This window comes from Rana temporaria, chromosome 3 (genome assembly GCF_905171775.1).
Source record: "Rana temporaria chromosome 3, aRanTem1.1, whole genome shotgun sequence".
NCBI lineage: Eukaryota > Metazoa > Chordata > Amphibia > Anura > Ranidae > Rana > Rana temporaria.
Genome location: NC_053491.1, coordinates 466041534 through 466064749, shown reverse-complemented (window position 1 = coordinate 466064749; position 23216 = coordinate 466041534). Strand labels below are relative to the sequence as shown.

The window sequence follows — 23216 nt, the reverse complement described above, 5'->3', positions numbered from 1 at the left end:
GGCAACCAAGTGCAGGGTTAGGTCTCAATAGAAAAGCGAGAAGGGCCGAAGAAGGCAGACCATAAAACGAGGTTGTTGGCATTCGAACAACTTACTGTTGGCACCTGGTATTCTGAAGATAACCCAGGGAATGCGAGTAGGCATCAAGAAGTGTTTGCATGACAAGGCCACAAGTTCAGTAGACCTTCTAGCACTAAAAAATACATTAAAATGGCCAAAACTATGTGGGCATACCTCCGAATACTTAGGTATTAAGTAATTAATCAAGTTCAGGTGGTTGTATGGTTTGCTGGCTGGGGGGGGGGGAATTGTATGGCTGGTTGGCTGGGCAGGCAGCAAGAATATGGGAGCACCAGCCACCACTGAGTGAGGAAGGGTAGTAGCGAACTGAATCTGTTGCTTTGCCCAACACAAAAGTTAAAACGTGCTTACAGATATATGAGAATATTCCCCTCATTCAGCCATTTATGGCGTGACTAGTAAACGAATGCCTCGTTTCCACCGAGCGGATCGGTTCGGTACGCTATTTTGGGTGTTTCCATTATGAAAGTGTGCCATAAAACCGAACCGTACCGGACCATTCTGGGTCCTGCTTCAGATGTGGGGCCATAGAAAATGCAACGGTTCCATTAGGGCAGAGATGCAATACTAGGCATTTTTTCTAAATCCTGTATGGTCCCGACGGTCCGATTTGCAGTGGAAACGCTCACGAGAATAGACCGGTCCATTCTAAACCGTTCCAAATCTACTGACCCGAACCGTTCCGTTCAGTGGAAACAAGGCATAAGCTGTCTGTAGGCCCTCCCTGACCATGGCAGGCATCTCTTACCAGAGGCTTCTTCAGAGAATAGACCAAGTAGGTAGGTTTTCCTGTCGAAATGTCTCTTTCCCAATGTAGGTGGCAAAGGAGGTCTACATAAGACCACTCCTTGTTCCAGAGAAACAAACACGCATGCCCGCTCCATGCAAATATTCACGTTTGTACAGTGATCTTCCATGTATGACCGGCTGGTTGCCATCTAATGTCCATCGACTCCTTTACAGCCTCTCAGAAAATGGCGATTATGGGTCAGCTGTGCTCAGTCTTAACCACAGACGGTTGAATTTACGAAAACTCAGGGGCTTTACAGTACACCAGAGGATTAATATGCCCAAGCCGGCAGCAGAAGCTACAGCACGTCTGGCTAAGCCAGTCAGTCACTGCAACAACCAGAGGGACAAAACAGGAATAACCTCGGCGCAACTCTAACACACACTAATGACTCAACACTGCCTAGCCATACTACTACACACACAAACATATATTATGCAATTCACACATACATAGCGCACTCCTATCGTGATGCAACAGACAGCAACTTGATCAATGTCATGATGTAAGAGCGTTCCCCAAGGGTAAGGTACAGGTGTGAAGGGATGTTTGTGATTAATAAACCACCCCCGGGGGTACCAGAGATGTTTGGTTACCAGACGAGCTGCAGCAGGAGAAGCATCACTAATGCCAGAGCCATGGGGCTAGTTACTTGTGTGTCACCCTTGAGGGAGTAGGGACAGACTCGGAACTCCGTTCTGTGCGACACCCTGCAGGAGGAACGGCCTTCTAGCTTCCTTCTGTTTGTGTCACCCTGCAGGAGGAGGACAGGCCCATAGCTTCCTTCTCCTCCTGCAGGGTGATACATACAGAAGGGGGTACGAGTCTGTCCTCCTCCAGCAGGGTCTGTCTGTATCACCCTGCAGGAGGACAGACTCATAGCTCCTTCTATCTGTATCACCCTGCAGGAGGAGGACAGACTCATAGCCCCCTTCTGTCTGTATCACCCTGCAGGAGGAGGACAGACTCATAGCTCCCTTCTGTCTATCACCCTGCAGGAGGAAGACAGACTCATATAGGTAGATTCAGGTAGGGGCACGCAAAACTAGGTCGGCGTAGCCTAGCGTGTTTACACTACGCCGCCTTAAGTAAGAGAGGCAAGTACATGATTCTCAAGCCACTTACCTCCTTACTTAGGGCGGCGTAGTGTAAACGCGGCGGGCGTAAGGGCGCCCAATTCAAATGGGTTGGAGGGGGGCGTGTTGTATGGTAATGAGGCTTGACCTCACGTTTTTTGTTACTGCGCATGCGGCGGGCGCCTACATTTCCCAGTGCGCATTGCGACTAAGTACGCCGTACGGGCCTATTGATTTAGACGTGGACGTAAACTACGTAAATCCCGATTCGCGGACGACTTACGCAAACGACGTAAAAAATTCGAACCTCGCGGCGGGAACGGAGGCCATACTTAACATTGTTATTCCACCTCATAGGTGGAATAACTTTAGGCCGCCTAAGGCCTTATGGAAACGGCGTAAAGCAACTGCGGCGGCCGGGCGTACGTTCGGGAATCGACGTAGAAACTAATTTACATATTCTACGCCGGCCACAATGGAAGCGCCACCTAGCGGCCATCCGAAAAATTGCAATCTAAGATAGGACGGCGCTGTTTGAGCATACGCTTAAACATACGGCGGCGTCGATTCTGAGTTAGGTCGGCTTATCTACCGATAAGCCAGCCCAACTCTTTGTGAATCTACCCAGTAGATCCCTTCTGTCTGTATTACCCTGCAGAGCTGGGAAATTAAATGCTCTTTCCTCGGTCCCCGACAAGAAAAAAAAAAAAAAAACCCCACACACACACCCCAAGTTAAATATTCACAAGACACAATTGTGACAACCGCGTGCCGTTTAAAGGGCCAGCGGCAGGGAGCTTGGATGGCAGCCAGGGAGTATGAATGATTTATGAACAGCTGATGGAAAGGACGAAGATAGGGAGGGGGGGGGCTGGGAAAAGGGGAGGAGGGGGAGGGTCCTGAGAGGGGGAGGCGAGGACTCCGTGTCAGCTGGGGTAAGGGCGAAGAGACAAAGAAAGCCAACTTAGGGAGCGTTGGAAAAAAAGCAGCGAGGGAGGCAGACACATGAGACGTCAAGCATTACGTACACTCCCTTAGTAATTCATGAACAGCGAGACTCAAAAGGGCCGAGGGCAGGCTGTGTCCTGCACCACAAGTCACGGTACACAATGCAAGCTGTCTTTTTTCCCCCATGTGATCAGCCCCACCGAACATACAATCTGCCACCGAAAGGGGTCGGTCCACTCAAACGTGATATTTCAGTTCTGGGTGGCTGCCAGCTGGATGAATCAGAAAATGGACTTTTGAAAGGAAACCTGCGCCGAGAGACATTGGACTTGATGGCCTTCTTCCAAAAAACAGAAATCTTCATGCCTGAGCTTTTCTGTTATGTAAACTTCGGAGGTGGCAGACAGTATCGGCGGTCAGATTGAAGACCACTGACCCGACCCCCAACTCAGGCCATGGAGATCCATGTGCTGCCGTCACCTGTCCAATGGGGGAAAGGGTGGCCCTACGCATCTCCGCCGGGGTGGTGGGGGGTTCGAGGGTGGCCCTACGCATCTCCGACGGGGGGGGGGGGGGGCAAGGTGGCCCTACGCGTCTCCAAAAGGGGGGGCAAGGTGGCCCTACGCATCTCCGACAGGGGGGGGCAAGGTGGCCCTACGCATCTCCGGGGGGCAAGGTGGCCCTACGCAATTCCGGGGGGGGCAAGGTGGCCCTACGCATCTCCGACAGGGGGGGGGGCAAGGTGGCCCTACGCATCTCCGGGGGGCAAGGTGGCCCTACGCAATTCCGGGGGCAAGGTGGCCCTACGCATCTCCGGGGGGGGGGGCAAGGTGGCCCTACGCGTCTCCAAAAGGGGGGGCAAGGTGGCCCTACGCGTCTCCGGGGGGCAAGGTGGCCCTACGCAATTCCGGGGGGGGCAAGGTGGCCCTACGCATCTCCGACAGGGGGGGGGGGCAAGGTGGCCCTACGCATCTCCGGGGGGCAAGGTGGCCCTACGCAATTCCGGGGGGCAAGGTGGCCCTACGCATCTCCGGGGGGGGGGGGCAAGGTGGCCCTACGCGTCTCCAAAAGGGGGGGCAAGGTGGCCCTACGCATCTCCGACAGGGGGGGGCAAGGTGGCCCTACGCATCTCCGGGGGGCAAGGTGGCCCTACGCAATTCCGGGGGGGGCAAGGTGGCCCTACGCATCTCCGACAGGGGGGGGGGCAAGGTGGCCCTACGCATCTCCGGGGGGCAAGGTGGCCCTACGCAATTCTGGGGGGCAAGGTGGCCCTACGCATCTCCGGGGGACAAGGTGGCCCTACGCAAACCATCTCCGGGGGGCAAGGCGGCCCTACGCATCTCAGGGGGGCAAGGCGGCCCTACGCATAAGGCTAGGCATGCACCGATATTAAAGTGGAACTAAACCCTCCAATCCTTTACAGCCATGGAAGCAGTCATCTTTACTTCTGTTTGTTCTGCAGTTGCTATGGTGCTGCACATGTGATCCTCTATGACAGCAGTCATTTAATAAACTTGACAGTTCAGTTGAGAGAACAAGCAACTGACAACCATCATACAGGGCATGCTTTGAATGTACCCGTTAGGAAACTGTTTAATCAGTGGGTTTAGTTCCACTTTAATGTTCATCTTCGCATAGAGGAGGCCTTTTCTTTTTCATGTGACCTGGCAGTCTCCATGTTGAATTTTGGATCATAGGCCTTGGCTCCCTTTAATGGCACATAGATCATTTTTATTGAGCTACTGGCAGGTTGGCATTTAGGTTGGTAAACAGACTGGCAAGGCGGTACGGAGAGCGATACCAGATGAATGCCAATATGGAAAGTGATATTACCTGTTGTACGTGCCCTGAGGCAGAGTAAACAAAAAGCACTCTGTACACATAGAAACTAGGTATAAAGTACACTACCAGCTCCCTGTACCATTTAAAAAAAAAAAAAAAAAAAAAAAAAAGCATTGTGTACAGCTCTGGCTCCCTCTAGACAAACAACCCAGCACTGTGTATACTACAAGCTCCATGTATACAAGTATTCCCAGCACTGTGTATATCACGGCTTCTCTGTACCCAAATACCCATCTCTATGTATACCATTGGCTCTCTGTGCATAAGCAAGCCCAGCACTGTGTATTCTGCTAGCTCCCCGTACACGCATGGTGTATACTCACCAGCTCTCTGCACATAACTAGCACTCAGGGGCGGACTGACCATTGGGGCTCTCGGGCATTGCCCGAGGGCCCCATGGCACTAGTATGTAAAAATCTGTTTTTTTTTTTTTACATCTGTCCCTGATATGTCTGAAACCGACATGCTTTTGATGTAAAAATCCTGAGATTTTAGCTGCCCTGCCTCCTGGCGTGGTGGCCATCTGTAAGCCCGGGGGCCCCATAATCTTCTATTGCCCGGGGGCCCCATGAGTTGTCAGTCCACCCCTGCTAGCACTGTATATACCACTGGTTCTCTGCACACAGAATAACTAGCACCATATAATAGCACTGGCTACCTGTACACACACTTATCACACAGGATTTCTGTAGTGCCAACAGTTTACGCAGGGCTTTACAACTTGAGGGTAGACAGTACAAACGCAATAGGAATCAGAGGGCCCTGCTCCTTAGAGCTTACAATTCAAGAGGGAAGGTCAAGAGGTAATAACTGGGGGGGGGCGGGGTGGAATGAAATGTACAGTTGTTAGGTGGGGGCCAGATAGGCTTCTCTGAAGAGGAGTTTTCAGGGATTGTCTGAAAGTCAGATAGATTGGGGTAGAGCATTCCAGAGGATGGGAGAGACTCTGTAGAAGTCCTGAAGGCGAGCATGGGATGAGGTGGCAAGGGAGCTAGAGAGCAGGAGGTCTTGGGAGGAGCGAAGCAAACTATTAGGTTGGTATTTTGAGACTAGGTTAGTGATGTAGCTGGGGGACAGGTTGTAGATGGCTTTGCAAGTTATTGTTAGTATCTTGAATTTAAATTTGTTGGTTGAGTGGCAGCCAATGGAGGGATTGGCAGAGGGGGTATAAGGTAAATGAGCCTGGCAGCAGCGTTCATGATGGACTGAAGTGGGGATAGCCTACTTTAGAGGTAAGCCAGTAAGGAGGGAGTTGCAGTAGTCGAGGCAACAGATGACCGGCGAGCTTTGTGGCGACATTGGTTAGGAAGAGGCCATCTTAGATGTTGCAGCGGCAAATTTTGGATAGCGATTGAATGTGGCGCCGAAAGGTTAGTTCGGAGTCCAGGATTACACCTAGGACCTTGGTGTGAGGGGACAAGTTGACATTGACAGAGAAATCAGGAGGAAGTGGCATGTGAGGGAGGAAATACGAGCTCGGTTTTGGATAGGTTGAGTTTGAGGAAGTGATGCAACATCCAGGATGATGGGTCTGTTCGTAAGTTGGTGATGCATGAGGAGACGGATGAAGAGATCTGGGGGGCGGAGAGATCGATTTGGGCGTCATCAGCATAGAGATGAAATCGAAAGGAATGGGGGGCAGTCAACTGACCCAGGGAGGTGGTGTAGATTGGGAACAGGAGAGGTCCAAGAACAGAACCTTGGGGAACCCCGAAGGTGAAAGGAAGAGGAGAGGAGGATGTAGAGGTGGAATAGGTAGGATGAGAACCAAAGACTGTAGACCAAAAGGAGTGGAGTTTTTTTTTTATGAGGACGGGGTGATCTACTGTATCAATGGCAGCAGAGCGGTCCAGTAGAAGAAGTAGTACAGAATAGCGTCTGCTGGTTTTAGCCATTGTGACTTTAAGGCCTCATTCACACGACGGACCGCTAAGACCCTAATGTTTTAGGGCGTTTTTCCAGTGCCTCAGTGTGAAAGGGTAAGGCGTTTTTACAGCGCTTTCAATTCATTTCAATGGAGAGGGGCGTTTTGAGCGTTTTTTTCAGCACCCAAAAGCTGCTGCTTGCAGGACTCAGTGTGAAAAGGTCCATTGAGATGCATGGCAAGCGTTTTAATAGCACTATTTTTAAACGCTAAAACACTTCAGTGTGAAAGGGGTCTAAGGAGAGCAGTTTCCAGAGTGTTGAGGGACTTAAGGGGATCAAGAAGCTTTTTCATGGTCAGATGGTCGCTCTTTATAGCGCAACATCCTGTGCACAAGCAAGCCCAGTACCATGTATCCCACTTGTACCCTGTACAGACATACCCAGCACCATGTTTACCTGCAGCTCCCTACACACATCTAAGCACTGTGTATACCACTGGCTTCCCATACACACACGCAAGTCCAGTACCATGCAGACCCACGGTTACCCTGTAGAGACATACCCAGGATCAAGTTTACCTTCAGCTCCCCACTCATCCAAGCACTGTGTTTACCACTGACTTCCCATAAACAAGCAAGCCCAGCACTGCTTACATCACTGGCTGCCCCCGTACACAAGCTAACCCAGCACTGTGTATATCACTGGCTCCCAGTACACAGGCAAACCTAGCATTGCATATACCATCAGCACCCTGTACACAAGCAAGCCCAGCACTGTGCATACCAGCAGCTCCCTGTACACAAAAACCAAGTGCTGCATACACCCCCAGTTTCCTGTACAATCCGATAGAAGAAAAAACACACACACACACACACACACACACACACACACACACCACTGATGGGGGGGGGGGGGGAGCAGGAAACTCTGAAGATGGAAAGCAATGTGCACAGGGCTCAGTATGGGAATAAAACACAGGGATAAATTGCAAAGAGTGTACTACTCCGTTATATTCAGTATGGGAATAAAACACAGGGATAAATTGCAGAGTGTACTACTCAGTTATATTCAGTATGGGAAAGCAGAGTGTAGAAAAGCAAAAGAAACCAAAAGACCAGGGAAATCTGCAGTGAAGGAAAGCAAAGGGAAAACAAAGAAAGGAAAAAAAATGCAAGGGAAGCATGGGAACATAGAAGGGTTAGGAAATCATGGAAAACCGAAGGGACAGAAAGCTTGCCAAAAAAACAGCAGAGAAGCACAGGAAAAAAAAAACAGGAAGAAAGTAACGATTGAAAAAGAGAAAGCAGGAAATGCAAGGCATGGAACAATAGAAGAGAAGGCAAGGGAATGCAAGGGCGTGGGCAACGAGAAGGCAAGGGCGTGGGCAACGAGAAGGCAAGGGCATGCAAGGACGTGAGCAAAAAAGAAGGCAAGGGCATGCAAGGGTGTGAGCAATGAGAAGGCAAGGGAATGCAAGGGCGTGGGCAACGAGAAGGCAAGGGAATGCAAGGGCGTGGGCAACGAGAAGGCAAGGGAATGCAAGGGCATGCAAGGGTGTGAGCAACGAGAAGGCAAGGGAAGGCAAAGGCGTGAGCAACGAGAAGGCAAGGGCATGAGCAACGAGAAGGCAAGGGCATGAGCAACGAGAAGGCAAGGGCATGAGCAACGAGAAGGCAAGGGCATGAGCAACGAGAAGGCAAGGGCATGAGCAACGAGAAGGCAAGGGCATGAGCAACGAGAAGGCAAGGGCATGAGCAACGAGAAGGCAAGGGCATGCAAGGGCGTGAGCAAAAAAAAAAGGCAAGGGAACGCAAGGACGTGAGCAAAAAAAAGGCAAGGGCGTGAGCAAAAAAGAAGGCAAGAAAATGCAACGGCGTGGGCAAAGAGAAGGCAAGGGATGCAAGGGCATGGGCGGAAAGAAAGTGGACCGAACAGCAGAAAAAAATAAAAATAAAGATTAAAAAAACAAACAAACACACAACACACACCTCTCAGTATGAATCCACATGGGTCTCTTGCATGTTAAAAACACAAACAAAGGTCGCTCTGTTTGATAACATGGTAGAAAAAAAAAAAAGGCAAGATCTGCTGCTACTGAAGGTTGCAGATCGCAACTACAGTTTGGAATGCTCAAACTGCCGTCTAAGAGAGGATCAACTGCCAGCGGGAGTGTCCATTCTCTGGAGCGCAATGACACGCACGGTATGTAATCACAGCCCAACTTACCAGCTTACAAGTAACAACTCAAACAGCCAATAAACTAAAAGCATCAGGCTCAGTTTGAAGGGTCAAGTCACCAAAACATAATATTATTTCCCAATGGAAGCCCTCAAACTACCCGTTTCTCCCATCTCTGGGAATACCTGCGTCCAAAATGTACCCACCACAGGGCCCTGGATTGCTCTTTTCTACACAGAGCGAGAACCTCCATTAAATAGGAGAATTGGTAGAGTTGAGGACTCAAGTTCAAAGGAAAAAAAAAAAAAATATTGAAAAAGTGGACCCTTTAAGAGAGGAAAAAGTAGAGCACAGGATGAAAGGAGGAAACAGGAAAGGAAAAGGAAGCACGAGACGGTGTTGTAAAAACACGTTAGAAAGCGGTTAAAAAAAGGGAAGTGAAGGTCTACGAGAACAGAGAGAGCGCGGTGCCCGAGGAATACACATACAGGAAGCGCGAGAGACTGCAACTTAAAAAGGCACTCTCTCAGGGGAGGGAAGAGTGCATTCACGGACAAGGGACCGTTCTTTACAACTGTCAGACGGCCCCTCCCCCTTCTTCCCCCAGGTGACTTTACAAACGTTCAGCCTTCAGAATTTTAAAAAGTGATCCCATCAAAAAGAAAGCAGCTATACAGTGAAAGGCGACGAGAGGTGCTAGCCCATTCTAAACAGGCAAAGTTTCGACACCATGGGGTAGCGCAGGGGTTGACAAATTTGCTTGGAATCTAGGAGCCAGCTAAAAAAGTTAGGAGCCAGAAAACGCGCCCCGTCCCGACGAGCTTGCGCGCAGAAGCGAGCACATACGTGAGCAGCGCCCGCATGTGTAAAAGGTGTTCAAACCTCACGCGAGGCATCGCCGCGATTGGTAGAGCGAGAGCAATAATTCTAGCCCTAGACCTCCTCTGTAACTCAAAACATGCAACCTGTAGAATTTTTTAAACGTCGCCTATGGAGATTTTAAAGGGTAAAAGTTTGTCGGCATTCCACGAGCGGACGCAATTTTGAAGCGCGACATGTTATGTATCAATTTACTCGGCGTAACATTATCTTTCATAATATAAAAAAAAAAAATGGGGATAACTTTACTGTGGTCTTATTTTTTAATTAAAAAAAGTGCATTTTTTTCCCAAAAAAGTGCGCTTGTAAGACCGCTGCGCAAATACGACGTGACAGAAAGTATTGCAACGATTGCCATTTTATTCTCTAGGGTGTTAGGATAAAAAATATATATAATGTTTGGGGGTTCTAATTAGAGGGAAGATGGCAGTGAAAAATTACATTAGAATTTCTGTTTAACTTGTAATGCTTAGCTTGTAATGCCAACGGCCACCACCAGATGGCGCCAGCTTACACATCTGGTGGTAATAACTTGCCCCCCTTCCAAGGCAAGTCGCCAGGACCCTATTTCTAGTCGTCATGGCGACCGGGATTTGCCGAGCCCTGGGGTAGCGTCACAATATCCTTCTTGTTTCTTCCACGCAGACATTCCTAGTTGCTCCATTATGGTAGGTAAGCTGCTTTGTTGGCCAATATATATGTACATGGGATGGGCAAGCCCCATTATAGCACACAATGGGGGGGGGGGGGGGGAAAGGGTCTAAGCATCCAACACACCAGGAAGAGTCAGATTTTATCTGGTGTAGCTCAGCAAGAGAACGAAGAGGCACGGGTGCTAGGACAGGGGAGTTTCAGCTCCCCTGTCCAGACTCTCTTTATAGTGATGGTCGCTTTATACAGCACTTGTTAGGCAAGACACAGACTTGCCAAAATGTTTTGGAAGCTACAAAAAGGCGGAGACGGTCAGCTTCAGGGCCGATCCTAGGCAGGGTGCACGGGGTGCTCCGCACCCGGGCGCCACAGCTCCAAAGTGCTCCCCTCCCTCCTCCTTGTCTGTGTCCAGAGGCGGAGCGCATTTAGCTGGTGTTGCGGTTCCCCATCTCGCTTGCTCTCTCCGCTGGCAACTGCCAAGAGCGCATACCTCCTGCTGTCCCCGGAATCCGGGCTGGGTACCACAGCGGAGCCTAGTACCGGAACACGTACCGGCACTAGGCTCCACCAATTAATTCTGTCCATGGAGCAGTCTCCTGTCTGCCCTGCCCCCTCTGCGTGTGTCGGCTCTTCTCCCATAGGCGGTGTGATGAGAGGCTTCTGGGTTGGCCAGAGCTGCTGCCAATCATCCCATGCACTCCCAGAAGTGCCACCCTCCAAGTAACCAAAGGTGACACGTATGCCCTGCACGTATGTGCTTCTTCTCCCAGCACGCCCAAGCTACAGGGATCTATTGGACAAGTACTGATCTATGGGGACACCTGCTGTGGGGGGCTCCGATGGGGGACACCTGCTGTGGGGGGCTCTGATGGGGGACACCTGCTGTGGGGGGGCTCTGATGGGGGACACCTGCTGTGGGGGGCACCTGCTGTGGGGGGCTCTGATGGGGGACACCTGCTGTGGGGGGGCTCTGATGGGGGACACCTGCTGTGAGGGGCACCTGCTGGGGGACACTAATGAAGACTTCCCAGGGGAGCCTCTCTGTGTTTGAGTCGTAGCCATAGAAACATTTGTAAAGGGGAGGAGTTAGCAAGATGACCATGGCCATGTGGGGGCGCCAGAAATATTTCTGCACCCAGGCGTCTGTGACCCTAGGATCGGCCCTGGTCAGCTTCATCTGTACTTTACAAAAGCAAATCACCGACCCAAGACAGGTACGCAGTGCAGCTGGGGGCTCCTGTCCTGAAAAGTCCAGAGACCAGTAACATCTTTGTGGCGCATGAACATGTGTTATGGCTTGTGTTGATGTGCATTGCTTTAAAGCAGACACAATTTTAAAATTAATGGGATAAAAAGGGACCACAAACCGGGGAAAGTGTCCAGAGACCAGAGTAAGGGGCCCCGGAGACCAGAGAAAGGGGCCCCGGAGACTAGAGAAAGGGGCCCCGGAGACTAGAGAAAGGGGCCCCGGAGACCAGAGAAAGGGGCCCCGGAGACCAGAGAAAGGGGCCCCGGAGACCAGAGAAAGGGGCCCCGGAGACCAGAGAAAGGGGCCCCGGAGACCAGAGAAAGGGGCCCCGGAGACCAGAGAAAGGGGCCCAGGAGACCAGAGAAAGGGGCCCAGGAGACCAGAGAAAGGGGCCCAGGAGACAAGAGAAAGGGGCCCCGGAGACCAGAGAAAGGGCCCCGGAGACCAGAGAAAGGGCCCCGGAGACCAGAGAAAGGGCCCCGGAGACCAGAGAAAGGGCCCCGGAGACCAGAGAAAGGGCCCCGGAGACCAGAGAAAGGGCCCCGGAGACCAGAGAAAGGGGCCAGGACCTGCATGGGCAAACCCTACCATTCCTTACAGGCCGATTTCTCTGTAAAAGGAAAACCTGAATTTAAATACCGTAAATACGGAAGCTGCCACTCCCCATCTAAAAATGCTAATTGCCACCCTCCATAATGATCAGTCAGCATAACTACTTAGACTTGGATCAAGAACGCCGATCTGGAGTTCACACTTCACGCCGATCTATTGTGGCGCGATTAAGTGATACAAAAAATTCCAAGTGGCACAATCAAAATCTACTTTTTCTTGGTAAATGCATCCATTAAAAAACAAAAAAAAAACAAACAAACAGTATGTATCATCTCACCACATATCACAGTACTCCCCCTTGCAATGCCCTTGTCCGTTTTTTCTCTCCAGAAGAAAGAAGCCATCTTTATTCAGACAGACATTACCTGGGGTCACTATCTACCTCCTGGACAGAGGTCCCAGGTCAGAGCTGACAAAAATCGCGCAAATCCCGCCGCCTGCGTTCACAAGGGTTTAACCCAGGTCAGCCCTTCCTGCAGTTTCTTACCTTGGGAGACTTGCTACAGTGTTTTTTATTCTGATCACTGGGGGGGGGGGGGGGGGGGGAAAGAGACTGGAAAAATGCTGCTTCCTGCCTGCAACAGACTGATGACATCACCTCAGCTTTTTTTATTTTTAATAATCTTTTATTTTATTTCGTTTTAGCATTGAACAAGATCAATTCAGGGTTAAATATAAAAAAACAAAAAAAAACAAACAAACCGAATAATATAAAGGGAAATGAAATGAGAAAAAAAAATAAAAAAATATATAGGGGCGGCCATATCAATTTAGGTATACAGAGAACAACAATTCCAGGAGTCGTCACTCGCATTCTAGGGAACAGTTATAACTTATTATATAGAGGAGGAGTCAAGAGCTACTTTGGCACTATTGGCCCCAGGGGGGGGGGGGGGGGGGGGGGGGGGGGGGGCTCTCTTGCATCCCAGACATTCGGTCCCAGAGTCCCTTCTCTCCAGCCTAGGCCTTTTAATTAAATCATGTATATTGCCACATCACAAATTTGTTCATAGATTACCAAAATTCAGCCTGGAAAATATATAATAAAAAAAAAAAGGCAGCAGTTCCCTGGTTGAGCTACTGCCCTCCGTAGTTCTCATATTTACTCAAGAGATTGTGGTCCTGCCTACAATAAAAAAAAAAATTATATATATATATATATATATATATATATATATATATATATATATATATATATATATATATATATATATATATATATATATATATATATATATATATATATATATATATATATATATATATATATATATATATATATATATATATATATATATATATATATATATATATATATTTTTTTTTTTTTATTGTAGGCAGGACCACAATCTCTTGAGTAAATATGAGAACTACGGAGGGCAGTAGCTCAACCAGGGAACTGCTGCCTTTTTTTTTATTATATATATTATATATATATTATATTATATAATACACACACACACACACACACACACAAACACTAAAATACACTACTGCCACTACAGTGACATGCAAAAAGTAGTTTGGGCGCTTCTTTGGAACAGAATTGTGCATTCCTGGCCCCATCAACTTCATTGGGAAGGTTTACGCCCAACAACCGTCTTCTCCTAGTATTCACATGGGGAGGCAGGTAGTGGTATAAGCAGGTAGTTGAACTGTGGTTTTACCACCCCCACAGAAATGCAACCACTCAGGAATGTACAGAGATATATAAAAAAAAAAAAAAATGAAACCCAGTCGTATTTGGCGGGCAGTACCAATCACCTTCCCTGTGCTCCTCCCTCCAGAGTGGAGTGTGGACCCTCTCTTGCTCCCAATCTGATCACTGATGTGCACAAAATTTAAAGAGCCGGTAGACTGAACTGGCATCTTACAGTACACTAGATTTAATGAACTTCACTTTTCTAGCATTCTTTTATGCTTCCATGTTTATTATTTAAAATTGGTGGAAATGTGTTAAATGTGTACTTTTACAGCAATCGTTTAATAGATGTAATCCCAAAAAAACTAAAATCTCAGTTTTTAAAAAGTCAATTATTTACTGTTAAAATGAAATATCTGCAGCTTTCAGTGAACTAATCCCTGGTGGTTCAAATTAAATTAACTCCTCCCCCAATAGCCTGGGAGGGCGCAGACAACCAATACTTAGTGATGTGTGGTCCTGGGATGTAAACAAACTCCTCCCCCCCAAATGGACTGGGCAGGCACAGAGACTACTGGTCTTTAGGGATGTCTGATCCTGGGATGTAAACAAACTCCTCCCCCCCAAATAGACTGGGCGGGCACAGACAACTTATATTCAAGGAAGTGTGGTCCTGTGATGTAAATTAACTCCTCCCCCGATGGATTGGGTGGGCACAGACCGTTAGTATCCAAGAATCTCTGTACATAAATGAACTCCTCCCCCAAATGGACTGGGCGGGCACAGAGACTACTGGTCTTTAGAGATGTCTGATCCTGGGATGTAAACAAACTCCTCCCCCCCCAAATAGACTGGGCGGGCACAGACAACATATTCAAGGAAGTGTGGTCCTGGGATGTAAACAAACTCCTCCCCCAATGGACTGGGCGGGCACAGACAGCTGGTGTTTAAGGTTGTGTGGCCCTGGGATGTACATACAACGCCTCTCCCACCTAAGGGCGGGTTCCAGAGTTTGAAGTTTGTGCGAAGCCCCTTTAAATTTTTTAGCCGAGCTGTACTAAACCGTCTAGGTGCCAGCATAGTTCATCCAGCCTGTTTTTTTTTATTATTATTTTTTTTTTTTATTATTTTTTTTTTTTTTTTTTATTATTTTTTTTTTTTTAACCAGGGGACGATAACCATCCCTATCTGAGGATAATGGAGGCTTGGTCCGAAGATAACCACGTATTCAACTTATCTAAATCTGATTAACGCTAATCTTATAAGGCTGAAGGGTGCCTTCCCCTTTAAATACAAAATCACACACGGCCCCGACCGACTCCTAAAAATAAACTTACAGTGCCGAATATAAATATTCACTTGGCGCATTCTGCACCGCCCGTTAACCCCTCGTGCCACTGGCCACTAGGAGGGCGACCGCGTACGCAGGACTCTGTGTACAGCATCTTGCCCGCCAGTAGTGTCTCAACGCACATTAACCCTTTCTGGGAGTACAGTGTATAAATAGCTGGTCCCGTCACCCAGCACATTAACCCTTTCTGGGAGTACAACACATACACATAGAGATATATATATATATATATATATATCTCTATCTATATATCTCTATCTCCCAGAAAGGGTTAATAGGCTGGGTGACAGGACCAGCTTTTTATATATTATACTGTACTCCAGAAAGGGTTAATGTGGTGGGTGACGGGACCAGCTATTTAACCCTTTCTGGGAGTACAGTAGAATAAATAGCTGGTCCTGTCACCCAACACATTAACCCTTTCTCTGAGTATATTATATAATGTGCTGGGTGACAGGACAAGCTATTTATATATAGTGTGTTGTACTCCCAGAAAGGGTTAATGTGCTGGGTGACGGGACAAGCTATTTAACCCTTTCTGGGAGTACAGTGTATAAATATCTCGTCCCGTCACCCAGCACATTAACCCTTTCTGGGAGTACAACACACACACACACATACATACACACACATATATATATACATACACACACACACACACACACACACACACACACACATATATATATATACACATACACACACACACACACACTGTACTCCAGAAAGGGTTAATAGGACCAGCTATTTAACCATTTCTGGGAGTACAGTAGAATAAATGGCTGGTCCTGTCACCCAGCACATTAACCCTTTCTCGGAGTACATCATAAAATATAATGTGCTGGGTGACAGGACAAGCTATTTATATATAGTGTGTTGTACTCCCAGAAAGGGTTAATGTGCTGGGTGACGGAACAAGCTATTTAACCCTTTCTGGCAGTATAGTATATAAATAGCTGGTCCTGTCACTTAGCACATTAACCCCTTTTTGGGAGTACAGTGTATAGCTTGTCCTGTCACCCAGCACATTATATATTATACGGTACTCCCAGAAAGGGTTAATGTGCTGGGTGACAGGACCAGCTATTTATATACTATACTCCCAGAAAGGGTTAAATAGCTTGTCCCGTCACCCAGCACATTAACCCTTTCTGGGAGTACAACACACTATATATATATAAATAGCTTGTCCTGTCACCCAGCACATTATATATTATGATGTACTCCGAGAAAGGGTTAATGTGCTGGGTGACAGGACCAGCTATTTATTCTACTGTACTCCCAGAAAGGGTTAAATAGCTGGTCCTGTCACCCAGCACATTAACCCTTTCTGGGAGTACAACATACTAAATATATATATCTCTCGTCCCGTCACCCAGCACATTAACCCTTTCTGGGAGTACAACATACTAAATATATATATATCTCTCGTCCCGTCACCCAGCACATTAACCCTTTCTGGGAGTACAACATACTAAATATATATATCTCTCGTCCCGTCACCCAGCACATTATATATTATGATGTACTCCGAGAAAGGGTTAATGTGCTGGGTGACAGGACCAGCTATTTATTCTACTGTACTCCCAGAAAGGGTTAAATAGCTGGTCCTGTCACCCAGCACATTAACCCTTTCTGGGAGTACAACATACTAAATATATATATCTCTCGTCCCGTCACCCAGCACATTAACCCTTTCTGGGAGTACAACATACTAAATATATATATATATATATATATATATATATATATATCTCTCGTCCCGTCACCCAGCACATTAACCCTTTCTGGGAGTACAACATACTAAATATATATATCTCTCGTCCCGTCACCCAGCACATTATATATTATGATGTACTCCGAGAAAGGGTTAATGTGCTGGGTGACAGGACCAGCTATTTATTCTACTGTACTCCCAGAAAGGGTTAAATAGCTGGTCCTGTCACCCAGCACATTAACCCTTTCTGGGAGTACAGTATAATAATACATAAAAAGCTGGTCCTGTCACCCAGCCTATTAACCCTTTCTGGGAGTACAGTATAATATATAACTTGCTGGTCCTGTCAGCCAGCACATTAACCCTTTCTGGGAGTACAGTATACAAATAGCTGGTCCTGTCACCCTTCACAGTAACCCTTTCTACTCATAACTAGCTGGTCCTGTCACTGAGCACCTTCATTTCTCACGTCTTGTCATTTAACCCCTTCCCTAGTACCATTCCACCTGCACAGCAAGCATGTTCAAGACCCCTGCATAGTGACCCCCCCCCCCCCCCCAATATATCAAAGTATTACAGCTCGGCCTTTTCATAGACCCGTCATCCAGCAATCCTGACCCACTGCAGACTTTCCATTGTACTGCCAATGCTGATCACTTAACCCTTTCGTAGACCACGCAACTACTACTCCTTGTTGCACCCCCCCCCCCATTGGGTACAATTCCTCTCAAATCAGAAGAAGGACGCCATTTGATAATGCCATGGATTAACCCCATTTCTCACTATATTCATGGTTACCTCAGGCAGCCTATTAACCCAGAAACGTAACGCAACGTGAGCGGTGGCGGATCGCTCTCTGGGTCACCACTGCACATTACATCATCGCACACGCCGCCGTACAAATATTCTCCAGTTATGTCACTCCTGGGTCCGTTTTTGCAGGTTAACCCCCCTTTCGCATGAACCATGCAACAATTGGGTCTTCTTTACGCACACATTTGTTTGGAATCAGCGAGTTATTATTTGATGTACATCGCTGCAGATAATGATGGCGCTTTAAGAGCAAAAAAAAAAAAAAAAAGACCTACCTTATTGTATAATATAAACATATCGCCAAGTGGGTCACAAATCAACTTAACCACCTAGTAGCCTAAAGCACATAAAATATTCACATGTCCTATAACAAAGCACCTTCACCCCTCTTAAATCGCTATACAACACCACTTACCATTCCTGTCAGATTTATTAACCCTTTAACAGTTCGATCATAGTAAAAGGCACTCAACATTCCGGTTTCAGAACCCATTAAGCATTTTATAGAATGACAGTATAAAAAACACTCACCAGTCTAGTAAGCAACACCCTAGTCAACTTTCAATAGAATGCAGCCCAACCGAGGCGCTCACTGGCCAATGCAGCCCAACCGAGGCGCTCACTGGCCAATGTAGCCCAACCGAGGTGCTCACTGGCCAAAGCAGCCCAACCGAGGCGCTCACTGGCCAAAGCAGCCCAACCGAGGCGCTCACTGGCCAAAGCAGCCCAACCGAGGCGCTCACTGGCCAAAGCAGCCCAACCGAGGCGCTCACTGGCCAAAGCAGCCCAACCGAGGCGCTCACTGGCCAAAGCAGCCCAACCGAGGCGCTCACTGGCCAAAGCAGCCCAACCGAGGCGCTCACTGGCCAAAGCAGCCCAACCGAGGCGCTCACTGGCCAAAGCAGCCCAACCGAGGCGCTCACTGGCCAAAGCAGCCCAACCGAGGCGCTCACTGGCCAATGCAACCCAACCGAGGCGCTCACTGGCCAATGCACCCCAACCGCTCACTGGCCAACGCAACGCAACCGAGGTGCTCACTGGCCAACGCAACCGAGGTGCTCACTGGCCAACGCAACCCAACCGAGGCGCTCACTGGCCAACGCAACCCAACCGAGGCGCTCACTGGCCAATGCAACCCAACCAAGGCGCTCACTGGCCAAAGCAGACCAACCGAGGCGCTCACTGGCCAATGCAACCCAACCGAGGCGCTCACTGGCCAATGCAGCCCAACCGAGGCGCTCACTGGCCAATGCAGCCCAACCGAGGCGCTCACTGGCCAATGCAACCCAACCGAGGCGCTCACTGGCCAATGCAACCCAACCGAGGCGCTCACTGGCCAATGCAACCCAACCGAGGCGCTCACTGGCCAATGCAGCCCAACCGAGGTGCTCAATAGCCAATATAACCCAATAGAGGAGCTCACTGGTTCCGTCACACTGAATGTCACCTCATTCACACGCTACAAAAAGCGGACCCCCGATCTCATCCCAGCGTTTATTAACCTTTTCCTACACATTGGACATCCTAAGGCAAGCACAGCACCTGATATGACTCGGATAATGTGGCCATACACACGTGGATTGGATTGCTCAAAAGCTGAATGGCTAGAAGACCAAGGGATCCCGCCTTTGCCCAACGTGTTCACTAATCAGTGCATATCAGGTGATCGCCCTTTCCTATGATTAGAAGCATTACGACGCCGGCTCTCATCTCTCTTTTCATATCTACCTTAACCGGCAAAGGCGTACAGAGAAAAAATAAAAAATATTGTACAAAATTTACCAACCCATGCAATCACCAAACCATCATACTGCATGCGATTGGCGACTCGAATTGGTTATCGAAGATAATTTAGGACAGAGGCACATAGGTGAACAAAGAGGGGTACAGACCAAGAGATGGTGGCACATTTCACCCATTTCATCGCCGGCTTTATCACATTGGATACACACATATGCGGTACTAGTCTAGCACAATAGTCAGATCTCTTATAGACAGTCAATGGCACACCACAGGAGTCTGCCGTACAAGGAGAAATCTTACAGATATCAGGACATTAGAGAGCTCTGGTGAATGCAGCACACAGAATACCCACAGGAACATTCGATCCCAACCAGTATTGATTCACCCGTCTGTACATGGCTGCATTAGTGCAGAGATAAGACGCGCTACTCGCTCAGATGTCCAGCCAGCACTGCGTACGTGCCGAAAGTCACCTAGTGCTACTGCACCCCCAGCACTGCCAGACAGACACTGTCCCTGTGCATTGCACCCATTAGCTGCTGTCCCTGTGCTCTGCACCCCATCAGTTGATGTCCATGTGCACTGCACCCCAATCACTACCCAAAAGTCTATTTTCTGCACCCCATCAGCTGCTGTCACCTGTGCACTGCTGAACAATCAATTCACTGCAATTCAGTTACAGGCTATTAACTGCCGTCTCTGCACACTGCACCCCCATCACTGCCCATTAGCCAATGTCCCTGCTCACTTTAGTCCATCAGAAGCTTTAAATTTTGCATGGCACCCCATCACTGCCCATTGCAACCCCCCCTTTCCCCCCCCCCATTACTGCCCATCAACTGATGACCCGGTGCACTGCAGCCCAATCAATGCATGTTTCCTCTTGAGCGCTGCAATTCAGATACAGACTATAAGCTGCTGTCTCTGTGCACTGCAACCTCATTACTAACCGATCAGGTGCTGTCTGTCTACACTGCACCCCCACCAGCTGTTGTCCTTGTGCACTGCACCCCTGCATTACCCATCGGCTGCTTCCCCTGTGCATTTCACCCCCACCAGCTGCTGCTTTCCATCTGCACTGCACCCCATTACTATTCACAAGCTTTCCCTGTGCACTGCACCCCATTACTGCCTACTGCACCCCCATTCCTACTCAGCTTATTTCCTGTGCACTGCACCCTACCAGCTGTCCATGTACCCCATTACTATTCAGCTGCTTTCCCTGTGCAGTGCACCCCCCCCATTACTCCACCTGCTTTCCCTGTGCACGGCACCCCCATTACTACTCAGCAGCTGATCTGTGCACTGCACCCCATTACTGCCCACTGCACCCTCATTACTCAGATGATATCCCTGTGCACTGCACCCCCATTACTACTCTGCTGCTTTCCCTCTGCACTGCAGCACCCCATTACTGCCCACTACACCCCCCCCCATTACTGCCGATTTTCCTGTGCACTGCACCCCATTACTCCTTCGCCTGCTTTCCCTGTGCACTGCATCCCCCCCCCCCCATTACTACTCAGCAGCTGATTTATGTATGCTGCACCCCATTACTACTCAGCAGCTGATCTGTGCGCTGCACCCCATTACCACTCAGCTGCTTTCCCTGTGCGCTGCACCCCACTAGCTGTCCCTGTGCACTGCACCCCCTCCCCTCATTACTACTCAGCAGCTGATTTCTGTGTGCTGCACCCCATTACTGCCCACTGCATCCCCATTACCATTCAGCTGTTTTTTCCTGTGCACTGCACCCCATCACTACTCGGCTGCTTTCCCTGTGCACTGCACCCCCTCCCCCCATTACTACTCAGCAGCTGATTTCTGTGTGCTGCACCCCCATTACTAAGATGCTTTCTCTCTGCACTGCACCCCCCATTACTAAGATGCTTTGTGCACTGCACCCCCCATTACCACTCAGCTGCTTTCCCTGTGCACTGCACCCCCCCATTACTACTGAGCAGCTGATTTCTGTGTGCTGCACCCCATTACTGCCTACTGCACCCCCATTACCAAGATGCTTTCTCTCTGCACTGCACCCCCATTACTACTCAGCTGCTTTTCCTGTGCACTGCACCCCATTATTGCCCACTGCACCCCCATTACCACTCATCCGATTCCCCTGTGCTCTGCACCCCTATTTCTCAGCAGCTGATTTCCATGTGCACTGCACCCTATTACTGCTCACTGCACCCCCCCCCCCCCCCATGCTTCCTCCTGAGCACTGCAATCCAAGTCTCAGCCAATCAGCCGCTGTCTCCGCACACTGCACCCCGGTCACTGCCTATCAGCTGTTCGCTGCATGCCTCCTCCTGCCCTCTCTGCACATTGCACCCCCATACACTGACTCCATGTCACCGGGCATTAACCCCTTGCCAGCCAACCCATTGTAATCCGCCCAGCCTGTCCTCGATCCACCTCCCCGAGTCTCCCGGCGCCGGTCCCTTTAAATGGCCATTTAAATCCCCTCCGTCCCTTTAAACCGGCGCGTGCCGGCAGCGTGCGGAGAGAAGAAGAGAGAGGAGAAGAGTCCAGCGCCGAGTACCTTGCAGGGGGGGAAATGATCAGTCCTCTCTGATCCCGGGAACCGTCCTCATCCTCCTCTCCGGAATAATCCCTGTGCCCCGTGCCTCCCTTCTCCTGATCACAGTCCGGGTGTCAGGCGCACAGTATCTCCCTTTTCCTTTCTCTCTCTTTCACACTCAGTCTGCCTTTCTCTCTTTTTTTTCCAGTCTGTATTCAAACAAAGAAAGCTCAGCTCCCCTCCCCCAGATCTGTCTCTGCCCTCCTCCTCCACCCCCCCCCCCCCTCCGGAACACCAGCCTCGCTTTCACATCCCTCCCCCCTCCTCCCCTCCCTGACAGCCCCCCCTTCCCCAGCCTGTCCTCATCTCTTCCCTGACATCCTGTGCCTACATTTCCTGCCTGACATATGACCAGACCTGCCCCCCCCCACCCTGTGTGCATGGTGACATCTACTGCCCCCCCACCCCACCCTGTGTGCATGGTGACATCTACTGCCCCCCCCCCCCCACCCTGTGTGCATGGTGACATCTACTGCCCCCCACCCCACCCTGTGTGCATGGTGACATCTACTGCCCCCCACCCCACCCTGTGTGCATGGTGACATCTACTGCCCCCCCTACCCTGTGTGCATGGTGACATCTACTGCCCCCCCCCCCCCACCCTGTGTGCATGGTGACATCTACTGCCCCCCACCCCACCCTGTGTGCATGATGACATCTACTGCCCCCCCACCCTGTGTGCATGGTGACATCTACTGCCCCCCCACCCCACCCTGTGTGCATGGTGACATCTACTGCCCCCCCCCCCACCCTGTGTGCATGGTGACATCTACTGCCCCCCACCCCACCCTGTGTGCATGGTGACATCTACTGCCCCCCACCCCACCCTGTGTGCATGGTGACATCTACTGCCCCCCCTACCCTGTGTGCATGGTGACATCTACTGCCCCCCCCCCCCACCCTGTGTGCATGGTGACATCTACTGCCCCCCACCCCACCCTGTGTGCATGGTGACATCTACTGCCCCCCCACCCCACCCTGTGTGCATGGTGACATCTACTGCCCCCCCCCCCCCCACCCTGTGTGCATGGTGACATCTACTGCCCCCCACCCCACCCTGTGTGCATGGTGACATCTACTGCCCCCCACCCCACCCTGTGTGCATGGTGACATCTACTGCCCCCCCCCACCCTGTGTGCATGGTGACATCTACTGCCCCCCCTACCCTGTGTGCATGGTGACATCTACTGCCCC

At 49.7% G+C, this 23216-nt stretch overlaps 1 protein-coding gene across 6 annotated transcripts in view; it reads right to left on the bottom strand.

Moving 5' to 3' along the window:
• Positions 1-22208, bottom strand: part of KDM6B (lysine demethylase 6B) — a 91662-nt gene extending 69454 nt beyond the window's left edge. For all 6 annotated transcript variants that reach the window (XR_005748113.1, XM_040346838.1, XM_040346834.1 and 3 more), the window contains exon 1: positions 21984-22208. The gene's annotated coding sequence lies outside the window, so the exon portion shown is untranslated. The remainder of the gene's footprint in view (positions 1-21983) is intronic.
• Between the last annotated feature and the right edge of the window lie 1008 nt (positions 22209-23216).